Source organism: Cnephaeus nilssonii (assembly GCF_951640355.1).
Source record: "Cnephaeus nilssonii genome assembly, chromosome: 6".
Classification (NCBI taxonomy): domain Eukaryota; kingdom Metazoa; phylum Chordata; class Mammalia; order Chiroptera; family Vespertilionidae; genus Cnephaeus; species Cnephaeus nilssonii.
Window position 1 is genome coordinate 97,732,508 of NC_137077.1, and position 19,358 is coordinate 97,751,865.

Below are 19,358 nucleotides of genomic sequence, written 5' to 3' on the forward strand. Positions count from 1 at the left end.
AGCAGGGAGTTAATTAATGCCATTAACCTGGCCTTAAAATTAGTGTCACTGGCATTATGTCATTGTTTCTTGGGTCTCCAGTTCTCCCCATTTTCTAAAGGCTGACAGCAACAATACCAATTTCAGATCAAACATATACTTCGTGTAGCTGCAAAATGTCAGGCTTAGAAGGAACTGGGGGCTGGCCCTCAGAGGTCCCAAGTAAGGGAGAAATGGGCTAGAAGAAGACATCCCAGAAAGAGCACAGAAAACTCCAGGAATTCAGCTCCAAGTGGGGCTCCAAATTCAGGCGAGAGGGCTGTGTCCATCCTGGGGCTGCAACTCACTTTACAATGACAACTTGCTCCTCTCTGAAATGCCAAAAATGTAAGAAATAGTATCTCAGTCAAACGTGGTCTTCTCTGGCCAAGAGTCCTATCATTGGGAAAGCTCGCAAGGCAATCTCTGTGAGCAGACATGTCCGTACAGCGCTGTTAGGAGATAACCCCAGCACCCCTGGCTCCGCCATGCTACCATACGGACATTCTTCCTGAGCCTCTTCCTTTTCACACCTTTGCTCCCGCTGGTTGTGTTTATCATCGGCTGTGGAAAGCACTGTTTGCTTTCTATTTATTCTAAAAACATTTGAGGATCCAGACAAGGGACAAACTCTGACTTCCCAAGCTGGGTGGTACATCCATGGTTCGACCTGCCACAGCCTCCAAGAGTCTTACACTATGGTCACTTCTTCTCTCGGTATTGCCAGACTGGGAAGTCCCAAATCTTCGTCACCCCTCACATGAACTCTCCTCCACCCCCAAACAAAAGCAAAGGTTTCCTTGGGACTGGCAGATCAGAACGTTCCCCTTCTCTGTAATATAACCCTTATCGGATTTCTGTCCACAGAGCAGATTTTTAAAGCATCTGGACTTGGGCTGCACAATTGAAGCCTTTTTTGCAAACCTGACTACTTGCCATCCTTTGTCTTCCTTTGAACCTTCTGTGAACTCAGCGCAAGGGCATGTTCTTTTTATATACGCACATCTTCACATCCAAATAAGAAGGCTCTCCCACCAAGGGGTCAGGTCTGATAAGGCAAATCTAAAGGGCTTGGGCAGAGTGCCCTTAACAGGGTGCCCCCTTTCATCTCCAGGCTGGTCTCACCCAGAATGCAGAAAGCAGTGGTCCTTCAGCACCCCCCTCGGATGGGCTCCGGGCTCAGCCCACCAAAAGCGGTTTAGTTCACAGAGTCATGTTTGCCCTTATTTCTGCATGTGTACCTGACAGCAGGCAAGACCCCCCCCCCCTTCTCTCTCACACCTTTAGCATCACTTGTGTCTCTATCCCACTAGGCAGGCAGAGTGTGTGTCTCAGAGGAGGAAGGGAGAAGCAAAGGCAGGAGCTCTGGAGGATTTTCCAAAAGAAGCGTTTCTGGCAGAAGACGGCTCCTTGTAGAAGCACTGCTACAGAAGGGCTTCATCCTAAATTCCAACGGGGGTTAACACGGGCCAGCTTGCTTTCTTTTCCCTTTGGTGGGGCCTGTGTATATGTTTATGTGTATGGCTGTCTGATCCTTTTGAAAAGTAACCTCCCTCACGCTTCCTCCCTGGTGAGATAGTTTGGGACTGAAACTTCTCAGGGCCTATCCCAACTTCCAAAACCTCAGCAGGAGATGCCCCACACAAAAGGTCACTGTTGTCAAGGGCTGTGACCAGCCACCAGCTGCCCAGGGAGGAAGTTCCTGACCCCACCTGTCCGTAAGCAGCCAGGGGGCTGCATCCAGACCAGGAATGACCTGACGCAACGCTGCTCACTGCCAAAGAGGCATGAGGAAATGTACAGCTCTGACTAGCATGGCTCTTCTGGAGTATTCCGAGGAAGGGGGAGGATCTGGACACTGGGCCCAGGGCCTTTTCTTTTAGTAGTAGCCTTGCTCAACAATTCTGGGCTGATATAGGCAAAGTGACACTTCCCAGTCAAAATCTTTGTCATCATCCTAAGACCAGACCTTCTGTTTCTACTACATCAGATTAGTACTGTTCCCCACCCAGCGTCCATTTGTTTAGTGGACACCAAACCACCCAAAGCTCGTAGTGGATACAAAATCATGGAATGTCACCAATTTCCTGCTTTGGGCTGGAAATCCCAAAGGAAATAATATCCTAATGCAATGTCTTCCAAGTCTAAAAGCAAAAACTGCCTACTCGGTCTGGCCCTAGGATCACATTAGTCCATGGACAGCCTGGTGGCGTAGAGGTCTCTGGACTCCTGGCCCGTGCCTACGTGAGGAGGAGGCAAGCCAGGGGGCACTCAGAGAGGAGGAGGTGTTGGGTCCCAGAAGGACCTCAGGGCCAGGCAGCAGGGGACAGAGGACTGCAGGCTGTAAGACCTTTCATCAAGCCATGTTCACCATATCCGGCTTCCCGGCACATTCATGAAACCTCCCTGCTCTATGGGTTACCCCTGGCCCTGCTCAGACAACCCACGAACACACATGGAGGGAGGGGGTTCCTTGCGCTAGACAGCAAAGCCTTCTCCTTTATAAGCTTTTTTCACACCTTAAAATGTGTCTTCATTTCCTCCCCTGGCTGCTCTGCTGAACTATCAAGACACATTCCCTTGGCTGATGGATTTTCCTCTCTGCCAAGGTGAGTGTTATAAGCAGCACAATTATTCACAGGCCCAACTGCAAAGTTTCGCCCATGCAACGCACTGCTCATCTTAACACCTGGTGAGACAAATTAAAAATGTGAAAGTTCCTACAGACTGAAAGGTGTAAACAAGGTGATTATAAGCTACCCTCTACATTTCCACATGAGGTGCCATAAATTAAACCTGATTTTCCCCAAGAAACAATGCTACGGTGGGACTTCATAAGGGTGCTACATGAAGAATGCAAAGTGTGAAAAGCCACCACCAGGTATAGAGGGAAGCGCATGATCAGTTCCATCCATGCCGACCACACCCTGACCCCACCATCCAAAGCTCTCCCCAGAAGTTCTAGTCCCGGTTCTCCACCCTTTACAGAAGGGTCACGAGTTCCACATTTTGAAGAACAATGTCAATGATGTTTCCATGTCACTTAACAGAAAGCCTTCTCATGAGCATACGAATTAATGAACCAGACAACCCAGTAAAAATAAAAATCATATACAACTGAATGTAGTAACACTCCATTCCCATTACTTCTCCCCACGTCTTCCCCTGTGAGAAAGTACAAGAATTCCATTTAGATCATGGAATTTCGGGAGACTTCCCAACACTTTCAGAACATGTTCAGTAAAGCACTTGGGGAAGCAGGACCACTGTCTGCTTTTCAGACTTCTCTTACCTCAAATTTCCCAGTGCAAATATACACACGAGGCACAAAGCTTTTAATTGAATGACAGACAAATGAAGCCAAGTTCTTCCCTGACTATTCAAAAGCAGGTCTCCCCTGTTGGCAGAGTCCAGCACTTCTGGGACCCAGGTGGGCCTGCCTTTTTACCTTTAGCCATTCATCCCTATTACCCAGAACCCAACGTACTAGTAAGTAAACCGTATGCAGGCTGAACGGGATTGTGTGTATGCATGTCCTGGCCCAGGTTGTTTAAAAACATCTGAAGTTTGACTTTAGGATTTGAAAGACCCTATTATATTATGTACATTATTGAACTTATAGACTCACTAAAATGTATTTTCTCTATCCTTAACGCCTGCCTGTTTTTCCATGTCTGTCCAATCCATGTGTATATCTACCTATATGCTTTTTAGATACAGATGGAGAGATGGCAATAATGAAGAGGCAAATCACAAAAGTCGCCCAAGATGCACTATACGGAGAAAATGTCTCCTGTTTTGTGTGCTAAATTTCAAAAAAAAAAAACACACGACATGGTTAGTCTTGTCCCTGGGTTTACACATTTTTGTTACCAGTGTACAGTTTGCATGTGCAGGTCCAGGCCTTTCATGAGGTCTAGACCTAGAAGGTATGTGGCCCTCAGGGCACAAAGTTTTCAAGGAGTCTTTCCATGACCAGACAAGCAATAAAGTCCTGTAAGCTCCAGACAGTCTAGCAGCAATTACAGAAGAAGGGAAGAGGACTACAGTTTCTGAGTCATCCCCTCATTTAAATTTGGGGCAGGGCTGCTTAAGTGTGGACGGAAAGCCCCGCTCCCTCTCTCATGGCTCCCAGGGAGGGCCTCCTCTCCAGGGCAAATGGTGTTTCCTTACTACAGAGCACACACCTAGTGGGAGAGACCCCTGCTGGGGCTTTTAGGGGCCAGCTGGGGGGTCAGAGCCAGCCAGCCCAGGACGTCCCACAGTCATCTCCCACCAACTCAAAGGCTCTCCAGGGGGATTCCACAAGAACTCCCTCGCAGATCCTCAGGCAAGATGTTAACAGGCCTGCAGCCAGAGCAACAGGAAAGTGCCCGAATTTGTATGGAATATGTTCCAGCCACGGCCCCCATGCCCAGGCTCTGCCCCCACTCAAAATCGCCCAAGGAAGCTATGCACTCACCTCACCAGACCACAGACCCAAGAGAGTCTTTCAGTAACTAGGCCCAAATCCTAGGGGAAATTATCTGATAATTTTTCTAAATTCTGATTGTATCAAACTCAGCTGAACTAGGGAGACATTCTTCCCAGTTCAGTACAGATTACTCAAAAAATTAAGGAATGTTTTTGCCTAATGCCTCCCAACATTGCCATTTAGGGAAAAAGACATGTCTTCCAACAAAAGCTGGTTTTTAAAAAAAAAAAAAAAAAACTAGCTGCTAAAACATTAAGTTTGTAGATTCAAGGGGACATGTTATATAATGACAATGACAAAGTATCCCTTATTTCACAGAATATTAGCATAACAACAGCATAAACTCAAGTTTTGGAGGAATCTTCTCAAATACTAATAGTGGTGATGATATTAATAACTTAGAGATAAATTTTTAGGAGACTGTAAATTAAGTATCCTGAATTCTTACACTAAGTTTATTTTCATTGAGAAGTATAGTAAATAAGAGAAGTTTATGAGAAACAAGGACGGATATTTGTAGGTTTTAATAAAGGAGGCAAGTTACCTGATTCTAGTTGTTAGGTCCCTGTGCTCTTGTTCTGTAGAATCAATTCCCTTTATTTACAATTATTTTCAGAATTATACACATAGCCTTGTTAAAGAATATTTGTTTTCTAAGCAAGACAAAAAGCCGTCCAAACACTTCTTTCTGTGTAAATACATGTATCGCATTAAGATAACACTCAATAGGAAAAATTCCATCCAGATATTTTTCACTTTGAACAGTAAAGATTTTCCTATTAGATCAAATGTCCTTTGAAAATGCCATTTCTATTAGCTACCAAATTTTCCATCATGGAGGTGTCATAATTTCCCAACAGGTCTTTCTAAATGCTTAACACAATATAAAAACACAAAAGAGAGACATAGTTAAATATAACATTGTCAGGTCTAGATTTAGGATCTCAATAAAAAAAATTTTTTTAAAAAAAAGGAAAATATCAACTCACCAACTCACACTCCGGGCAGTGGACATTGACATCAACACAGTCACATCTTCACCATGCCACAGTAGGTCTACTGTGAATCTCCCTTTATAAGCCCCACTCCCCCTTTGATCTAAGAGAACATTGTCTGCACAGAACAATTTCAATTTCCCTTCTTTTCAGGAAAGGAAATGTTTGCACTTCAAAGGGTTTCTTTGAAGAAGAGCCCTGCCATCCTGGCCCGTCCAGGCTAGGCGTTCCGTGCCCCAGCAGGGTGTGCACAGCCTGGGCGGCTGTCCGCCGCAGTCACTCTCAAGGCCAGCTCCTTCAAGGGGAGGGTCTGGTGCAGGGGGAGAAAAAACAAACACCTGGAAAAATACTTGAGGCTTTTGATCACGACCTTCAGAGGTCTCTTTTCATACACAATGTGCATTACCAGCTCAGGGAAACTGAGATACCGATGACTGGGAGCCGTGGACAACGCAACAGCAGTTTCTAAGAAAAAATCGTTCCCGAAACAAGACTCACTCAGCGAAGATCCTTTTCTGACCAGAAAAAGTGGAGCCCCACTCAGTTCTTGCAGGTGATGGCAAAGGGGATGGCCTTCAGACATGAAAGGCAGAGGAAGAGCCACACTTCAAACACAGTTCTTAAATCGTGCCCTAGGAAATGGAGCAGTCACTAACAAAAAACAAAATTCACAACTTAGAATTTCACCTCTTCTTTCTCCACTGGCCCACGGGTACGGGGCCAAGAGGGTAACAAAGGAGCGTTAAATAATTATGAGATGTTTGCCAAGAGCCAGCTGTGTTTCTCCCGACCAAGGACCCATGCCCATCCTTGCCCTTTGTAAGTCTCGGGAGCGAGGGGTATAGACCAGACAAGAGAGGACCTGCAACACTTCTCAGGTCCTGAACAAGTTCTGGGTATTTAATAATGACCTACACCCTGCGGTCATTCAGTTCACTTGCTGAGGTGGGCAGCCGTCCAAGTGGTGGGCAGGAGCATGAAGTTGGGTTGGCTCCAATCAGGAGCCCTCTCTTCCCCACAGCCCCGTACTGGCTCTGGGCTAATGCCTGGGTGTGTGAGTGCAGATTAGTGACCAGAACACCCTGAGCTGGGTCTTTCAGCACCTTTCATGAGCTCTCCACCTGGCACAGCACTAGCTTTTGTGCTGGAATTGAGTGCTTTTCTGTTCTTCTTTTACTTTTTCTGTACAAATTTTTCACAACGAGCATTCTAAGTTTTAGAAATATTTTTTTTTCTTAAGGAGGCTTTTGAGCTAGAATACCTGACCATAGTTCATTCCTTAGAAAGTTATACCCCCACCAAAAAAACACCAAATATATATATGGTAGTAAACTGAAAGTTGAATATGGACTGTGGGCTAGATAACAATGCTGACCCAATGTTAAATTTCCTGACTTTGATTCTGTGCTGTGGTTTAGGAAAAACAAATCTATGTGTGGAGATAGATCGATCAATAGAAAGAAAGAATGAAAAACTGGTGAATTTGAGAAAAGGGTCTATAGGAATTCCTTGTACTACACACCTGCAGTGTTTAAGTCTGAAATGTTATCCAAAAGGAAGTTGAGAGCTCTTCCCGTAAGCTGCCCGGGGTGACCTCTGAAAATGATTTTCTATTCACTTGACCTAGAAAACCCCAAAAATCATGCAAATTAAGAGGTTCAATGCTTCGTATTCACTTTAAGAACACCCATGAAACCTCACAGGCCATTAAGGTTATGCATATCCAAAAGCCACCAGGTATCTGAAGGATGTCACTTTACAGAAGCAATGTGTGCCATTCTGTTGTTACAATGGTGGGGGTGATGGGGAGGGATAGGTGTACCCAGGTCAAACAGTAGGGCTGTACACAGGGTTCGTGGCACTTTGCAGGCCAGAAGGGAGTGACTAGAAATATTCAAAGTAATGAAAAGCAAGGTCTGACAACCAAGATTACTCTACCCAGCAAAGCTATCATTTAAAATTGAAGGTCAGATAAAGAGCTTCCCAGACAAGAAAAAGGTAAAGGAGTTCATCACCACCAAAGCAGTATTACATAAAATGTTAAAAGGTCTTCTTTAAGAAGAAGAAGAAAAAAAGATAAAAAGTATGAACAAAAAAATGACAATAAATACATATCGACAATTGAATTTAAAATTCAAATTAAACAAAGGAATCTAAAGAAAAAAATAAACTGATAAATAAAATAGAACCAGAGTCATTAAACAGGCTGATGCATCTCAAAGGGAAGGGGGAAAGAGGGACAAAAAGAAACTAACCAAAGAACTTATATACATACTAGAGGCCCGGTGCACAAAATTTCATGCACTGGGGGGGGCGGTCCCTCAGCCCGGCCTGTGCCCTCTCGCAGTCCGGGACCCCTCGCTCCTTACCACCCACCTGCAGTGGAGGCGGGAGAGGCTCCCCCCGCTGCTGCTGCACACTGACCACCAGGGGGCAGCTCCTGCATTGAGTGTCTGCCCCTTGGTGGTCAGTGCGTGTCATAGGAACCGGTCATTCTGCCATTCGGTCGATTTGCATATTAGCGTTTTATGATATAGGATATGCAAAACTCATGGATACAGACAATAGGCCTGGGGTAGGGCAAGATCTGGGTGGAGAAAAGCAATAGGGGGCTGGGGTAGGGTGGGGTGGGGAGAAAGGACATCTGTAATACTCTCTGAACAATCAAGATTTTTTAAAAAGAGTGCTGAATTTTGCTACACATGGTTAAAAATGCAGAGAGCAATGCTGAACTGCAGGGTTTAGATGTAGACTCTATGGTTCATTGAGCTCATCCAGGTGAACAAAGCTCCCAAGAGGTAATACAGAACTTACAGAGCTCATGGGGGGATCAGCTCATACAGGAGCTCTCCCTGCCACATGGAGATGATCCTCACTGAAAAAGACCATATGGTCCCTAAACCAGAAGAGGAGGTTGCACAGAAGAAAAACTGAAGGAACAAAAATAGATGGCTCAGGAGTAAATTCAACATAAAATAAATGCTAACAAAAGTAAAAAAAAAAAAGGGGGGGGGAGGGGAGAAAGTAGGTTGAAAGGTAGGGAGGGGTGGGCCTGCTGGGAGTAGCCCCAGCAGAGACGGCCGGCCCATGCGTTGTGAGGAGGTCAAAGAAGTGTTTTCCAAGGAAGGAGGAACTTCCCCACCTCCCCACGCGACAGCGATCAGCAAGGTAGTGGTCTGAGGGCAGGGCCACGCCTCTAGCACTGGTCCTGAAAAGGATGGAGTATAGTCTGGAAGCCACTTTTCCCTACAGAGTCCAGCTCCCACAAGATCCTTGCACAGGGCTGTCCCCACGTGGAGAGGACCACGTGTAGAAAAGTGGAACTGGGCTCCCTGGGGCCTGGGCAGGAAGTCCCCCATCCAGCGTGACTCTGGGAATGTGAGTGCCAAACTACTGACCCACAAAGAATGCCGTGCAGCCTCTCTCACACATGCCAGCTCCAGGTTCCGGCCACCGCCCAGCACCGCTGTCCCAGGGACATGGTGCCAGCTGTACCCAGAGCTCTACTGCTGGGGCTCAGGGAGGAAAGACCTGCGTTCAAAGACCTCAGAGAACTAAACAGAGGGGAAAGACGGGCGCTGTCCAGCGGCAGAGCAGCAGGCCCCTGCACTTCCCAGACTCACTCAGTGAGGAGGAGGGGGGTGGGGGCAAGGGCCTTCAGGTTCCTACGCTGAAACCTGGGTGCCCAAGCCCGCCCCATGCACATGGCGTGCAGAACACGGTCCCAAGGAGGCCAAGGCCCCCGGTGAGGCCGAGGCCCCCGGTGAGGCTGATGCCCACAGCCCTACAGCACACTTGGTGGGTAGGACTCAGGCCAGGCCCCCAGGTTCAACTCCTTGCTCTGCCACTCACTACCTACCTGGTGCCTGCAGGCAGCTTACCTCACTTCAGTGCCTCTGTGTCCCCGTCAGTCCAAACAGCAGCCCCAGCCTCCTCAGAGGTGGCAAGGACTAAATGGAAACAAAGTGCTGAGTACACAATGAGTCCTAAGCTTGCGCTTGTGATTCCTGATCTCCACCAGCCCAGGGCGCTCCCTTCCTTCCCATATGTGTACAAGACTCTGGTTAATGGTGCTTGGTAGGCAGATCAGAAGATACGAGAAAGAAAACACATCTGCACGCCAACTTTACAAGATCAATTCCAGCATCTTCATCGCAGGTAGGAAGGTAACAGAACAGTATGGAGAAATACGGTGAGACAATGTTTTGCTGCCCTCCCTTCTCCCTGATGCCCCCAGTAATGCACCCCCATCTCAAGGCACTAGAGGACTACACGTTACCACCTCCCAGAAGGAGGAATCAGGTGGAAAACAGAGATGGCCCTAGGTATGGGGCTTTGATTTTTAAACCCAAAGCCCTCAGGGTAATTTGGACAAAATGGCTGGGGGTCAGGATGACTATGACCAGGGCAAACACGCCCCCAAAAATACACAAACACACACTTTCCCACACACGCGCAGACAAGCACTAAGAATGGGGCTGAGAGATCTCCTTTCCAGAGGTTCAAGAGGCCCAACCCAAGATATGTGGATCTGAGATCTCAGGGAACCTAAACCCCACACTCAGGGGGGAACCTGGTTCCAAAGAGAGAATAGCTTCGGGGTCATCAGGGCAGTCAAACCAACACAGCCCCAGAGACTGTGCTCCCCCCTCCCGTGTCCCCCTCCCCCACTGTGGCAAAAAGGCCACAGAAAGCCCTCCAGGATCTCAACTGTGAAAGGTCAGTGGTAAAGAGAGCCCGCCAGGCCTCCAGGGGACAATGTACAGATAGGGCCACATCCAGAGATCCTGGACCGAGATCAGCAGAGGATCAATGTCCCCACAACACCCTGGCAGGACACCGCCCCTGCAATGCAGACACAACAAGGTAATGGGACTACATGTTAACACCTTGGCAAAATGGGCTAGCAAGATAAAGTTGTTATAAATACGATTTCTCTCCACATCTAAATCAAAGAACTGAGCTCCTTCCAGTATAACAGCTAACGTTTATATCAAGCACTTAATCTGTGCCAGAAGCTGTGTTAAGTGTGTGACTGGATTACCTCACTCCTATAAAGAAAGCACTAGAAGTCAATTATTATGCAAGCGACATGGAAAAGTTAAGCGTGGCTCTGAGGGAGACCTTAGAACAGGCACCCCTCCTTTAAGTGGAGCCCAGTTTGAGATCCACCCTTTCTGCGGGGAGGCCTACGCCATCTCCTCCGCCCCCATCATGCACGGCCCTGTGAGCGGCTCAGGCTGGCCACACGGAGCCGAGGCTACTGCCCGGCAGCTCGGACCGGCACTGATGTTTGCAGGGCCCACTGTGCACGGAGCACGCGGGCCGCGTAGGAGCCGCTCTTAAACAAGTGGAAACACGTCTGATTGTTCTCACAGCCAAGAACCGAAGGAATCTTGTTAAGAAAGCACTACAGGAGGAATATAGAATGTTAAGGCACCAAAACTGCCATCCCCTCTCCACACAAAAACACAAGAGAGAAAGGTCCATCCAGGAACAAGGAAGAGAGGATGCACAAATGTAGCCGATCCTACTCAGGGGAGGAAGGTTCTTCCTCCTATCTCCATGTAAGTCCCTCTCACCTCAGTCTTCAAAGGTTTCCCTGCGCTGGACTTCTAAATTGCCAGCATCAGAACAGTAGGCTTACTTCACGAAAGAACATATTTCATGAAAGGAATCTAAATGTATTGACCTAGTCTAGTCCCTTTATTCTTTCACAGAATCCTCCCCAATCTACGGTCTCAAGGACTTTCTGGAGGCCGCACTCAGAGACAGCCGCAAAGCCTAAGGTTGCACTGTCCCCGGCTCAGGTACCGCCTGCCCTTGGCTCCTAGAAGCGTCCTTGTCCCACGGCAGCTCATCTCAGCACACTGAAGCCGTGAAGGCCTCTTCCCTCAGCACACCACTCTAACTCCAGGCCTTGCAGCAAATGTATAATAATAACGGGGGGGGGGGGGGGGGGGAGCTAAATGGAGGTCACTGGGTGTAGCAGGATGGGTGAGCCTTTATGCCAGAATCTACTCTGCTGTCCAGAAATGGCATTCCTACAGCCTATGTTTCTGGGATGAACAAATTCTGAGCGACATGTAAGGTACATGCTTCACCCACAGCTTGGCGGACACTGGGTGTCTGAAGGAGTGCCTTTGGAGTGAAACGAACACAGTTAGTGGCCCACTGAATTGTTCAACCAGTTTGCTGCTTGTTCTCCTAGCAGATTCCCAGGTGGCAAGCACATTCATCCTTCCGTGATAAATTATAACTCCCTTGGAACGGCAGGGGTATTTTCAAAACTGCTTTGGAGTTGTGGTGTGGGGTGAACAGGGATTATGGAGAAAGAAAAAGAGAATTCCTATAGTTTACAAGGCAGATGTTCTACCACTGAAGATCCTGCTACTATATTTCTTGGCTAGAAGACACCTAAAACTCGGGGTGGATGAAACCTTGGCCTGGGATCCAATGCCCACTGCCTAAGGCCCAAGAAACCCCTTGAAGGTGGTCCTGAAGGCCCAGAAATGAAAAAGCAGATACACCCCGTGCCTTTAGAATCCCAAGTGGCAAGGGGTCTCTGTCCTGACAACAGGACAAACCCACCACCAAGCGAGCCACTGAAGGGCGGCAGGGGAGCAGAGGGAGGCTGCAGGCACTGGGAGAACCTCTGGTCAGGCATGAGGAGGCATGAAGTTAGGTGAGAAAAAGAATGCCTCCAATCTGGGCAGGTGGCTCCCAGGCACCGCCTAGGAAGGGCCCCAAGAGGGTAGATCTCCTTCAGCCCTGTCCCTTGAGGGTGGAGTGGCAGTTATGACTTCAGTCCTTCCCCGCCTGCCCTTTCCTCAGCTTCCCCCATCTTGCTAACGTGGCAACTCCTCTTAGACTCATAGTAGACCTCATTCACACCTCACAGGGATCCCACTGGCCAATCCTGTTGAGTCTACCTTTAAAATCTACAGGGGAGCAGAATCCAACCTCCTCGCATGTCTACCCGAGTCCACACTGCCCTCACCTCTCACCAAAACTACTTACGGCCACTCTCTCCTGGGCAGAAAGAGCCTAGAGAAGGTTTTATTCCAGAATTAGTTGCAAGTCTCTGAACGGGTCTCCCTGCTTCCATATCTGCCCCTCCCCCTTATCTCTTCTCTACACAGGGTTGACAGTCATCATGAGAGCCTCCTATGGTTCCCTACCCTCACTCAAAGTGAAAGCAAAGGCCTCGTGGCCTAGGGGACCCACGGTGGTAGAGGGCCCCGATCACACAGAACACTAGGTGCCCTGGTGGTGTGGCTCAATTGGTTGGAGCATGGTCCCGTACACCGAAAGGTGGCAGGTTCGATTCCCGGTCAGAGCACATGCCCAAGGTGCAGGTCCCTGGTTGGGGCAGGTATGGGAGGTAACCGATGTTTCTCACATCAATGTTTCTCTCTCTCTCTTTCTCGCTTTCTTCCTCTCTCTTTCTTCCTCTTTCTCTCTCAATTCATGCTCCCCGCTCTCTTCCTCTCTCCAAAATCAATTTTTAAAAAAACTTTAATAAAAATAAAGAAAAACACTAGGGCCCCATCACAGGTCCCACTTGGAGAGAGGACCAAGGGCCAGGTAGAATGATGGACGTCTCAGAAAGTGCCTCTGGCCCAGACAACAGCAGGCAAGATTTCTCTCCGTAACAAAAATACACTGAATGCCTGTTTCAAATCTGCCCTCCAAATACATAGTTAGTAATGAACAGAGATTGGACACCTTTTGACAATCCAATGTGGAGTCACTGTCAGCCATGACAGTTATGTCAAGTGGCAATATGCCCCCACAAACTTCTGTTGACTCTTTTCAGGGATGCTCCCTTGCTCACGACAGGGATTAATTCAATTAGATATAATGCTGGGCCCTCCAACATCGTTACTGGCCTTAGTAGAAAGACACTAGACTAGAAAAAAACAGTAAAACATGCATTTAATCCTATCAAGGAATAGAACCTTCTACCAAATGTAATTAGAATTCAAGCTCCTGAAGTCAGCAATCTTGTCCTTCAAGCCTTTTTTTCCTTCTAAAGCAAATAATTATAACACCTAAGAGCACCCATGTGGCTCAAATCCAGATTCAAACATGTGAGTACATTTCTGATCTCTATTAAATTTTGTCGTGTTTGTTTAATCAAACTCCTGTGACATCCTTTAAATTTTATGTATAATGATTAAACATAACCTTAATATGCTAAACCTTTAAAAAACTATTTTATTCCATTGTTGACTCTATCCCCTAAATTTCTGAATGTGACTTAAATAAGACCTTTTGTTTTAAATACAGAAGGATGTGTTCATATAAAAATAATCATTTCCACTGAAACCAACTAAAAATATCAGGGAGATAACCCTACCATGGTTTCTTTATAGCTGAACCAAACATAAAAGGCAAGAAATGTTAAGACAAATCATAAATAACGTAACGATTCATACTAAACACAATTAGGAAATTTAGCCGGAGGCTAATATATGCAGTCCTACTGGTTAAATTTTTTAAGAGCACATTTTAGGGACTATACCTCGGGCTGAACCCCCACCCATCTCCTCCTGGAACTAAATCTGGAATAAAGCCAACTCCAGGGGACTTCCACAGGAGAGCCTGACCCTGCACCCCGAGAAGCAGAGTTTTCTTCCAGAAGGCACAGGTCTGGCTGCCCCGCTCACACAGTCCAACAGGACTCCGGGCTGGTCCCACCGGCACCGAGAAGGCGGAGGGGCTGGAAGCACGCGGCGGGGTGCCGCCGGACAGCCGCTCTGGGCGCACACGTCCGGGAAGGAATGCCTGGCGTGCGCGGCCAGGAACACGCAGAGGAGACCCGGTCGTTATGAAGCCGGAAGAACTGCCTCCGGCCCGAACTCGGGATGCCCGGCCTTTCCAGGCCAAGTCCGGTCGCAAGGCAGCCCACCCAGAGGGGCCCCAAGTGAGGGGTGCAAACAGGCCGGGCGCATCCGGAGTTTCAGGGGAGGAGCGGGGGGAGTCGCGGCCAGCGTGCGGGGCTGCGCGGGGCTCCCCCCGCCCGCCACCTGCCGCAGGACCACCCTCGGGGCCGCCGGGGGCCGGGCGCCCGTGGCGGATGTCACGTCGCGGACCTCGTGGCGGGTCGCCGTGCTGTGCCCGCGCCACGCACAAGAGTGTCGCCGGAAGCTCCACCGGCCCGAGCCGGCCCGCCCCAGCCCGCACACCACCCGGCGTCCACGCGCGGCGCCAGGTGCCCACGCTCCGAACGCGGGGTTGCATCATGCGCCACGCCGCGCCTGAGGGACGCAAAATGGACGAAAATGGCGCGCGCCGCCCTGCCCGGGCCACGCGGAGGATGCCCGCGGAGGATGCCCGCGCCCAGGGTGAGGCCCGGGCCGCCCTCCCACGGCCCCACGCGCCCGGGGCCCAAGGTGACCCGGCCCCGGAGCTGCCCTGGGCGGCGGGCCGGGCACTCACCGAGCCGGCGGACGCGGGACGCGGGGCGGCTGAGGCTCGGAAGGAAGGCGCGGGGAGCTGGAGCAGTGACGCCGCTAGCGGAGCCGCCCGCCGCGGGGACCGCTCACACCTGCCTGCGCCGACTGAATGGAGCGGCGGCAAGACCCGCGCCGGGTTTCATCAGCCGCGCGCCCGCCGCGGACCTGGCAGCCCCGGCCGCGCGGTCACGTCACCAGCGCACCAATGAGAGCGACACGGGCCGGCGGGAGCGGGCGGGCGCGCGGTGGGAGGTGGCGCCATCCGGGTTTTCCCTCGCGGTGCCTCCTGACGCTGTCACCGGGGCCCCGCCCGTTTGTTGCCTTTTCTCCGCAGGCGGGGCGGCCGCCACCTGAGGTCCCCTGCTGCCCGGACCCTGCGGGCGTGGGCGAGGAGTACCGTAACCAGCGGGCCCAGCCAGCCAACACCAGTTTTCTTTTTCCAAAAGTAAAAGATATGGGAGGCGCTTCAATGGGTTTTAAAAGATTATTATGCAAATGCCTTTCTTTTCTTTCATTGTTGTGCCCTTGCTTTTTATACATAACTTATCCTTGCCCTTTGCCAGGAAAGGCCGCCAAGCCAGCATCCGCCTGTACCCCTGGAGGGAAGGACCAGCACACCTGGCCAGAGAGCTAGCCAAGCGGCTTTCTTCCCGAGTCACTGTCCCAGAGATGACAGAAATTTGAACACAAATCCCACACTACTCACCTCACCAGCAACCTCTTTGTTGTCTCTCTTTGCTCCAAAAAAAAAAAAAAAAAAAAAGTAAGGAGCACAATCTATAGAGATCCAGTAATCTGTGACACGGGGGAGATGAGCCCTCAGATTCACCCTGACAGTCTTCTCCTGAAGGAAAACCAAAACCTATAGGTCAGTCAGTGTCCATGGCATTTGAATCCTTTCCATACCTCCTGCCAGCCAAATGTCCTTTGTCAGTAAAGAGGGCTCATTGTCAGCCGCTGGACATGATACTGTTATAATTACACTAGCAACTTATACAGCATATAACCACAGGGTGCTAGCTTGGGAAAAGGTTATAATCCTATACAATAAAAGCCTAATATGCTAAGTGTCTGGTCGATCTGCCAGCCATTTAACCAATCAAAGCATAATATGCTAATGATATGCTAAGGCCCCTCAACTGCTCGCTATGACATGAGCAGGGGAGGGAAGGGCAGATGCTCCACCCTAGCTTGCTGCTGGGGTCTGGCCAATTGGGACTGAGCGAGAGGGGCCAGACACACCCCGGAGCCCTCCTGCAATCCCTCCCGGGCTGGCCAACCTCCCGCATCCCTCCCTGGCCCTGATCGTGCACTGGTGGGGTCCCTTGGCCTGGCCTGTGCCCTCTCACAATTCGGGACCCCTCGGGGGGTGTCAAAGAGCTGGTTACAGCTCGATCCCACAGGCCAGGCCGAGGGACCCCACTGGTGCATGAATTCGTGCACTGGGCCTCTAGTGAAATATTAAAAGGGACTAATATTTGTAAAGCACGTTAGACAGTGCTTGGCATCATAATGTGACTATGCCTTGTTTTAAAACTACATTCCAGTTTCAATTGTACAGTGGTGAAATGATGCTCCCAAATTACACTAAGGAGGTCTACCTGCATGGCTTTTTCTGAGTCCCAATAGCCTTCTTTACACTGCCATCGAAGAGTGTCCCTCTTCTCACCCAGTGTGACTCAAGGACCAGCCGCTTCGCCTTTGGCACCAGATCTGGATTTGAACTGGAACTCTACCACTTTGTTTACTGTGTGGTCTTCTGCAAGCTATTTCATCTGTGCTTGAAGCTCATAAATCTTATATTCTTATCAGAAATATGTTTGAAATATGATTGTGAAGTTAAAAGACTTTTGGCAATAAATAAAATTTAGTAGATTGTGGAGTTGTTCTGTTTGGTCAACACAGAGGGAGAACATAGAGTTAATATTTATAAATTCTGAGAGCAAGTGTTCAGGCTCTGATGGGAGTATAAGTGGAATTTAACCACGAGGATTTTTAACGCTGTGCTCAGATTAGCAATCCTACTCAACAGGCTTCATAGGAGACCCTCATTGACAAGGCCCATAAGCAAGCAACTTCCCATCAAAAAAGGACTCAGTGTGAACTGCGGGGGGGGGGGGGGGGGGGGGGCGGGGGCCAGGATTTGCCCAAGGGCTCTGTAAAAAGTTAGGAAAAAAAGCTGAGGGAAGGGCAGGGACAAAAACCTGACTGGATATTTTAAGTAAAGGTAAATTTTAGCCAGGTTGGAATTCAAATTGCAGGTCCAGTGGAACCATGAGTGATAGGAATCAAAGATTAGAATCAAAGAGCAATTAAGCCCAGATTCCAAAGAAGATAAGGAATGGAGGTGCTAGAATTTAGGCTGCAGAGAGCATCATCTAAGGTTAAAGTTAACAGACCAAGTCCCAGCCTAGCACCATTAGGCAGCATGGATGTTTGTGTCCATGGGTTATGCATATATGCATATAAGTACACAAAATCAGTCAGACAGATGTGGTTTTAAACTCTGTATTTCCTGCCATCTGCTGGCCTAGGGGAATTGTGCTTGTCCTCTCTTAGTCTCAGCTAGAAAGGTTTTACTACCTGCTAGATAGGTATGAACTTCATGATAAGAATGAAAAATATCCTATCTAATAATAGAGTAACATGTAAATTACCATCACTCCGATACGCCCACGATTGGGCTGCGGGAGGCTGGGGGGCGGGACTCAGGGTGGCCTATCCGGCCATTGAGAGGCACTGATCTGCTGCCACTGAGGGGGGCTACCCTGCTGTTGAGAGGCGCAGGGGGTGGGAGTCCCGCCCACTGCACCTCTCAACAGCAGGGTAGTCCCCCTCAGTGGCCGCGGACCATCAAAAGTGGGGGAGTTGGGTGCCTGTCTGCTCCGGCACCAGAGGACAGGCACCCAGCTCCACCGCGAAAAGCGAAAGCGTGTAGGGGACCCTACACATGCATGATTCAATCATGCACTGGGCCTCTAGTATATTCAATAAACATAAAGCTGGAAATGTGTGTGTGTTTGTGTGTGTGTGTGTGTGTGTGTGTGTATGTGTATATAAATATGGCACTCACAAAAATTAAATAAAAAATGGGTTAAAGCCTTAAACATAGACCTGTCCTGGCCGGGTGGCTCAGTTGGTTAGAGCATCATCCTGTACACCAACAAAGGTTGTGGGTTCAATTCCCCATAAGGGCACATACCTAGGTTGTGGGTTTGATTCCTAGTCAGGGCTCATACAGGATCAGTGTTTCTCTCTCTCCCTTCCTCTCTCTCAAAATCAATAAAAGCATATTCTTGGTTGAGGATTAAAAAATAAACAAACACACACAAAACCCATAGACCTGATACTATAAAACTCCCAGAAGAAAACATACATAGAGAAAAAGCTCCTCAACATTGGTCTTGGCAATGAGTTTTTTGTTGTTTTTTAATTTATCTTTATTGTTTGAAGTATTCCAGATGTCTCCCCTTTTCCCTCCATTTACCCCTCCACCCCCACACCCCCCTAGGCCTACTGCACTACTGTCTGTGTCCATGGATTATGCATATAAGTTCTTTGGTTAATGTCTTCCTGCCCCTCCTCCCCACTACCTTCTGAGATCTGTCAGTCTGTTGCATGCTTCCATGTCTTTGGATCTATTTTGTTTGCCAATTTATTTTATTCATTAGATTCCATATAAATGACTTCATGTGATATTTGTCTTTCTCTGGCTGGCTTATGTCATTTAGCATAATACTCTCCAGGGTATTATGCTAAATGTCTCAAAGGGTAAGAGATCCTTCTTTTTTACAGCTGCATTGTATTCCATTATGTAAATGTACCACAGCTTTTTTATCCACTCATCTACTGATGGGCACTTGGGCTGTTTCCAGATCTCAGCTGTTGTAAATAATGCTGCTATAAACATAGGGGTGCATATATTCTTTCTGATTGGTGTTTCAGGGTTCCAGGATATAATCCTTGAAGTGGGATCACGGGGTCAAATGGCAGTTCTATTTTTAATTTTTGGAGGAAACTCCATACTATTTCCATAGTAGCTATACCAATCTGTGTTCCCACCAGCAGTGTACTAGGGTTCCCTTTTTTCCACATCCTCGACAGCATTTGACGTTTGTTGATTTGTTGATGGTAGCCATTCTTGCAGTGTGAGGTAATATTTCATTGTCATTTTGCATCTCTCTAATGATTAGTGACTTTGAGCATTTTTTCATGTTTCTTGGTCATCTGTTCTCTTTGGAGAAATGTCTATTTAGGTCCTTTGCCCATTTTTTAATTGGATTGTTTGTCTTCCTTTTGTTAAGTAGTGTAAGGATAATAAGTTTTTTATATGACACAAAAGTATAAACAACAGAAGAAAAAAATTAACAAACTAAAATATATTCAAGTTAAAAGCCTTTGCACAGCAAA

At 48.4% G+C, this 19,358-nt stretch overlaps 1 protein-coding gene across 1 annotated transcript in view; it reads right to left on the reverse strand.

Annotated features, from left to right (window-relative positions):
* Positions 1 to 15,156, reverse strand: part of SLC7A1 (solute carrier family 7 member 1) — a 59,206-nt gene extending 44,050 nt beyond the window's left edge. The window contains exon 1 of the mRNA XM_079775062.1: positions 14,932 to 15,156. The gene's annotated coding sequence lies outside the window, so the exon portion shown is untranslated. The remainder of the gene's footprint in view (positions 1 to 14,931) is intronic.
* Between the last annotated feature and the right edge of the window lie 4,202 nt (positions 15,157 to 19,358).